Consider the following 7,855-nt stretch of genomic DNA (forward strand, 5'->3'; position numbering starts at 1 on the left):
TTTCTAAGAAGATGGATTTGTGATTCTTTGATTCATGCTTTGATTATATTATTGAACTTGTTGGGGGACTTGAAGTTGTTTGGAGTTAGTGTATATTGATGTAGGTATTAATAGTGTGACCTGGATGGTAGGAGCCTTTGGATTGCTCCTATGTACATCATCCAATCGGGAATATTTTCTGCTTTTATCAAGAGTTCATCCATATCTTTGGGTTTTCTCTTTATCAATGATTCGAATAGTTTGGAAGTTTACAGTAATCCTCTATTGAAAGCCACCATTGTAGTTTTCTCATCTCAGTTCTTGATCTGCACCATCTCCAACTGGAACCTCTTCATGTACTCCCCTTAGTGACTTGTTTGCTTTCTTCTTAATGTCAAACAAAGTATCCAAATCTTGGTATTGATTTATACTTTTAGCAAACTATGCAAGGAAACTTCTACAAAAGTTGTAGAAAGATAACATCGATTGTGACTACCTAAACTAGGTCAGAACTGCTCCTTTGAGGCTTGCTGAAAAGGCTCGGCATAGTAAGGTTGCGTTCCATTTTTGTAGTATCATCATCTGCTAGTAATGGTAGCGGTGGTCCATCCGGTCGGTGGAATCAACATAAAAATTAAACTTTGGCATGTTGAAATTACTTGGTATAACTGCTCGTGTAATTGCCTTGGTAAAAGGAGTATCTTGGAAGTTTAACATGACATAAAAGGCTGAGAGATTATCATTTTGTTTTTGCTAGATGTTAATAGCATGTCAAAATCCTCTTTTGTTTTTTAAGGAGTTCAGCAACCTCTTCCCTTTTGATAGCATTTTTTACCACACGACCAAACTGGTGATCTTGGTTTCGAGTCCACTCAAGTTCTATCTCTTACTTCCCTTATTGTGGTAGGTTCTTTTTCATACAGAATTCCTTGGGGTTGGGGGTAGTATACCACCTATGGCATCGCTTGTGTTGATACTTCTTCCATATGGCTTACTAAGGGGATGAGTCATCTTGTCTCTAAGATTGTTGCCCGTGCTCGATTCTGTGTCGTTGTTGTCTGCATTCTCGAAAGTAGATGTATTGTCTGTTGTTCTTGTGGTTGATCATTTGCTTGAGCCTCTAGATGTATCCCGAGATAGGCATTTTCGCGTAGCCGACCAATCATTCAATCTCCTTACTTTGGCAAGCTATGTGTAGCTCCCTGAGTTTAGCATAAAGATTGGGGAGTGGAAGTGCTTCGATGTAGGCTGGCTATTCGACAATATCCACTGGTGTGTGATCCATGGGCATAGGGATGTCTACAATATGTACGAAAGGATTTTCCACAGATGACACCAAAAGTATAAATGTTTTTTTTGAGCTTCCACTCCTTAGGATAAGAGTTATTTGCTTATTTGAGAGCCTAGTCTTGATTTGGTAATCTTTGTCTTATATTGATTGAGCTTCATATGACTTTGACTCTCTTAGCAGTTCAAAGTAGAAAGAAGAAGGATGTGGCCCTGTTGTGGTGATTGTCAAAGGTCTTTCGACGATTAAGTTAGTAATATGAATGATCAAAAAGGAAGAATGTCGAGAAATTTGGTAGAAAGATGATGAATAGTATATTTGTAGAGAAAGATATCTTCTCTAGTAAGTAAAAATGATTTTCTAAACTCCCTCTCAGTTTTTGAGAAGGGTTTCTATAGTTCAGATTCTGTGACAGTTGTTACCACATAGTTAGTCCAGGTGTGATGTCAAATAAAGGATGAGCTGGACGGAGGCTGCTGACTCTACCTTCGATTACTGTACTCTATCTTTAATAAATATTAATACTCAAGTTTGATTAATAGCGTCTCAACGCATTAATTATTAAGTTGATTTGATTTCACTGTTTGAGTGTGAGAAAGTTAGAGAATGTCATTTTTATTGCTGTTTTGATAAGTACTTGTAAATATCGCCTTAAGTGGGAGGACTTGGTCCATGAGAAAGCTTTGATGATCATAAATTCTTTTTCTTATTTTGCCTGAGGTCTTTTTATATGAGTTAATGAATTTTTCGATTTGAAGTATTCTTTTGACTGATGGGATTCGCTGACCTTCGAACCTTGATTCTACTTGGACTTGGGTGGTTTGGCTTCAAAGCGAACTATATCATCCTTTGAGTTTGATAATTTTCTTGGTTGATGTCACCCTACCTTACTCATAACGGTCCTCTGATCCCATTATTGTTCAGTATTTTACACCAAACCTACTAAATTCGAAGAGACACATGTCTTTATCTCAAAACGTGACAAAAATGGGCTTCACAATCTCTACTCCAAAGTATGTATATATATAGGGACATTTCAACAACCCACATTAGGAAAACCGTTTTGGGAGCCAAAATTTATCTTTTCTAGGGTTAAAAGTTTCAGATTGAGCTAATTTTTTTATGAGGATGATCTCTATGGTGAGGTGATCATCCACACAATGAATCAAACCAATATGAAACTTTTAATCCTTTCAAAAGTGGTTTACAAAGCTAAAGAGTTGTGGATCATTATTTTTTATCGTTAGTTTGTAAACCACTTTTGATGGGGTTAGAAGTTTTAGAATTTGCTGATTCTTTATGAGAATAATCTCCTCAATATAGAGATCATCCTAAAAAAAAATCAGTCCAATTCAAAAAATTTAACCCATATAAAACAAATTTTGACGTCCAACATGGTTTGAGGGCCACTGAATAGTACCTCATATATATATATATATATATATATGGGTCCCTATCCGTGGCCAACATTTTGGCAAACACTTTTTCAAAACATGGGTTAGAGGTCTTGGAATGGGCTGATTTTTGGTGACGATGATCTCTACGGTGAGGAGATCATCCTCACCAAAAATCAGCTCATTCCAAAACTTCTAGCCCCATTTTACAAGTTGAAAAATCGTGAACCGTCCATTTTTTGTAAACCATTTTTGATGAGGTTAGAAGTTTTGGAATGGGCTGATTTTTGGTGATGATGATCTCCTCACCATAGAGATCATCCTCACCAAAAATCAGCCCATTTCAAGACCTCTAACCCATGTTTTGAAAAATGTGTTTGCCAAAATGTTTGCCAAACTGTTGGCCATTGAACGCTACTCTATATATATATATATATAGGGTCCCGTTCAGCAACAAACATTTTGACAAACATTTTGGCAAAACATTTTTCAAAACATGGGTTAGAGGTTTTGGAATGGGCTGATTTTTGGTGAGGATGATCTCTACGGTGAGGAGATCATCCTCACCAAAAATTAGCCCATTCCAAAACTTCTAGCCCCAGTTTACAAGTTGAAAAATCGTGGACCGTTCATTTTTTATAAACCATTTTTGATGGGGTTAGAAGTTTTTGAATGGGCTGATTTTTGGTGATGATGATCTCCTCACCGTAGAGATCATCCTCACCAAAAATCAGCCCATTCCAAAACCTCTAACCCATGTTTTGAAAAATGTTTTGCCAAAATGTTTGTCAAAATGTTTGTTGCTGAACATTTCCCATATATATATATATATATATAGGGTCCCGTTCAGCAACAAACATTTTGACAAAACATTTTTTAAAACATTGGTTAGAGGTTTTGGAATGAGTTGATTTTTGGTGAGGATGATCTCTACGGTGAGAAGATCATCCTCACCAAAAATCAGCCCATTCCAAAACTTTTAGCCCCAGTTTACAAGTTGAAAAATCGTGGACCGTCCATTTTTTGTAAACCATTTTTGATGGGGTTAGAAGTTTTGGAATGGACTCATTTTTGGTGATGATGATCTCCTCACCGTAGAGATCATCCTCACAAAAACTCAGCCCATTCCAAAACCTCTAACCCATGTTTTGAAAAATGTTTTGCCAAAATGTTTGTCAAAATGTTTGTTGCTGAACATTTCCCATATATATATATAGGGAAATGTTCAGCACCCTAAGTTTTACCACACACTTTAACAAACGTTTTTTGTCCTACATGGGTTAGAAGTTTTGGAATGAGTTGATTTTTGGTGAGGATGATCTCTATGATTAGAAGATCATCCTCCCCAAAAATCAGCCCATTCCGAAATGTTTAGCCCCATGTTTACACGTTGAAAAATCGTGGACCGTCCATTTTTTGTAAATCAATTTTGATGGGGTTAGAAGTTTTGGAATGAGCTGATTTTTGGTGAGGATGATCTCCTCACCATAGAGATCATCCTCACCAAAAATCAGCTCATTCCGAAACTTCTAACCCATGTAAGACAAAACGCGTTTGTTAAAGTGTGTGGTAAAACTAAGGGTGGCGAACGGGACCCATATATATATGGGTAGCGATCAATGGCCAACAGTTTGGCAAACATTTTGGCAAACACATTTTTCAAAACATGGGTTAGAGGTCTTGGAATGGGCTGATTTTTGGTGAGGATGATCTCTATGGTGAGGAGATCATCATCACCAAAAATCAGCCCATTCCAAAACTTCTAACCTCATCAAAAATGGTTTACAAAAAATGGACGGTTCACGATTTTTCAACTTGTAAAATGGGGCTAGAAGTTTTGGAATGAGCTGATTTTTGGTGAGGATGATCTCCTCACCGTAGAGATCATCCTCACCAAAAATCAGCCCATTCCAAGACCTCTAACCCATGTTTTGAAAAAGTGTTTGCCAAAATGTTTGCCAAACTGTTGGCCACGGATAGGGACCCTATATATATATATATGGGAAATGTTCAGCACCCTAAGTTTTACCACACACTTTAACAAACGTTTTTTGTCCTACATGGATTAGAAGTTTTGGAATGAGCTGATTTTTGGTGAGGATGATCTCTATGATTAGAAGATCATCCTCCCCAAAAATCAGCTCATTCCGAAATGTTTAGCCCCATGTTTACACGTTGAAAAATCGTGGACCGTCCATTTTTTGTAAATCAATTTTGATGGGGTTAGAAGTTTTGGAATGAGCTGATTTTTGGTGAGGATGATCTCCTCACCATAGAGATCATCCTCACCAAAAATCAGCTCATTCCGAAACTTCTAACCCATGTAAGACAAAACGCGTTTGTTAAAGTGTGGTAAAACTAAGGGTGGCGAACGGGACCCTATATATATATATATGAGTCGTGATGGAATAACATTAAAATTGACATCAATTCCCACATTGCTGATGTGGAGGTGCACACATAACTATAGATGTTTTTCACTTGTATCTTGATGAAAAGCAGCTATGGTTTCATACATACATCCATATCAGCAATGTTGGGATCAAAAAAAAAAAAAAAAAAATATATATATATATATATATATATATATATATATATATATATATATATTTCATAGATTTAGGCTAGAAAGGAATTCGAAGGTGACAACTTAGCTAATTTTGTAAAGGAATGCGAAATGTTGATCCACGACCTATATTCAAATATTGTTGAATCCACCCAAAACAAAAAAAACAAAAAACGAAAAAAGCAACAAAGGAATTCTCAATAATGAAATTTCTTGATTCGCTTCTTTGGTGAGTTTCATGCGCGTGTTACAGACCACAAATGTTGTGGCTATAGTACTGGATCCGTCACTTCCATGAGAAACGAAGGCTTTTTACCTATCACAAATTGTTGCGTCAAGTTGGAATGCATGATAGTGATTTGTCAATTGTCTGTCGGTCAAGTGCCAGCTACTTGCATCTCCAGTTCAAATTCCAATATGTTGGACACGTCTCTTTGGAGGACTAAGTTGACCCACATTCTTCCTTCGGTTCTTATTATGATTTATTTATTTTTTAAATATAAATTAATTTGAATTTTAGATATAGATAAGTTAATGTTAATTTTATTGAGAAAACTGACTTGTAGAGGTAAATAATCAATTACCCATTCATGATCTCTATTTTTCTTTAAAGGAAGTAAAGTTATTTATTTTGAATCAACCTGACTTTATTGGATTTATAAATCAATTAATTGATTCATCAAGTTAATTTTATTCAACATTAAGGTGTATTGAATTAAGATCATGAGGTACATTTTATTTGTGATATAATGATATAATGCATTGACAAATTCATTAATTTGATTCTGAAATATTCTAAGTAATATGATTAAATTTAATTTTAGAAAAAAGAATTTTTTATTTTATTTTAAAATATTTATATATATATATATATATATATATATATATATATATATATATATATATATATATATATATATATATGTTAAGTTTTAAAACCACAAACAAAGCTACTTTCTCTAACAAAATTTAAATTTTATACAAAGGCTAATTTTATTCAAAATTCCAAACACAAATATAATGAAAAAAAAAAAAAACCGTTTTTACCCATTTCCTTGGAGATCCTTGAGTTAGAAGTGTCAAATTGTCGTTATGATTTTGACTCAAAATCCCAGTTTGTGGCTCTCCATCAGACAAAGAGTTGGGATAAAAGAGTAATCTAACGGATTTTGAATAAAATAGATATTTAGAAAAATATACAGCAATCCTACTAATCATGTGTAAATGTATAGAAAAAATTTATCTATTTTTCCATTCTATCTCCAAAGTCTCAATTTAAGTCAGAAAAGTCCCAAACTTTATGGGGGCGTTGAATTAAAAGACCGGTCAAAAATCTCGACTTCATGACGTCATTCCTCACGTCTCAGCAACTCTAATTAATAGAAAGCTTGTCTCGCAAGAATCACGAAGTCTTCCCTCCTCCTCTCTTATATATACCTATAAAATGAACTCTCAACAACAAATATAGAAGTAGAACTCTAAACCTTTCACTTAGATTTCAAACACAAACGGAATCTTACCCACAATTACAATGTGTCCTTCCGGCAGAACCTCACGTACTGAGCTGGACGTAATGTCAGATTTCCGGCAGGCGTTCAATGTCATCGACACCGATAAAGACGGTAAGATTAGCCACGATGATCTTCGATTATTTTACTCTGCCAATTCTGGACCCAAGATCGAAAGCGACGAAGACATCCGCTCGATGATATCGATTGCTGATTCGAACAAAGATGGGTTCATCGAATTGGATGAGTTCGAGCGAGTTTTGGGTTGTGAGAGAAGGTCTCCTGTAAATGGGGTGATGGAGGATGTGTTTAAGGTGATGGACAAAGATGGAGATGGAAAGGTTGGGTTTCATGATTTGAGGAGTTATATGAAATGGGCTGGATTTTCTGCGAGTGATGAAGATATCAGGTCCATGATTCAATTGGGCGGTGGAGATGAAAAGGAGGGGGTCTCTTATGAGGGTCTGCTCAAGATATTGGCCGTAGATTCTTCTGTGGAATAGTGATCGATTTGATTGGCGCTTTTGGTGGTCACGTGTTGTGGATTGCCCTTGGAGGGTGGGATTCTTTTTTTTTTTTTTTTTTTTTGGTGGGGCTCCCAAACTCACGTGGTTTGATTTTGTGTATTTGGAATAATTTTCATGAATGAGGCTAGAAATATATGATTCTGTCAACCACTTTCAATTATATTTTATGTTTCTCGATAAATTTGTTATTTCACTTTGATTTTAAGTTAACTTAATTTTTAGTATTTTTTTATTTTCAAACAATTGAAGAACTTAGGGGTATCAATGGTAGCAATTTAACCCAAATTGGAACTGAAAATCCTGATTTTGGATTCCTTTTTATTAGAGCCTATTAAAATTAGATCTCTTGTAATCGAACAAATTGAGAATTGGAATCAATAGAAATCGAGAATCGAAACCATTTTGAATCGGGTTTGAGTATGGGATTTTTGAAGTTTTTATTTTGGAAGGGATCATATGTGGTTTGGCTGTGTGATTGGAAGAGTTCTCATGAACAAATTGACATTTGGAATCAATAAAAATCAATAGAAAACGATAATTGGAACTATTTGGAATCGTGCCGAGTATGGGATTTTTGAACTTTTTTTCTAGAG

General features: G+C 35.4%; 1 pseudogene; it reads left to right on the top strand.

The window, feature by feature from the left end:
* Positions 1–6,662: 6,662 nt before the first annotated feature.
* LOC147396167 (calcium-binding protein CP1 pseudogene) lies at positions 6,663–7,611 on the top strand (annotated as a pseudogene).
* The last annotated feature ends 244 nt before the right edge of the window (positions 7,612–7,855 follow it).

Source organism: Akebia trifoliata, chromosome 8 (genome assembly GCF_017979445.1).
Source record: "Akebia trifoliata isolate Shusen 1 chromosome 8, ASM1797944v1, whole genome shotgun sequence".
Lineage (NCBI taxonomy): Eukaryota > Viridiplantae > Streptophyta > Magnoliopsida > Ranunculales > Lardizabalaceae > Akebia > Akebia trifoliata.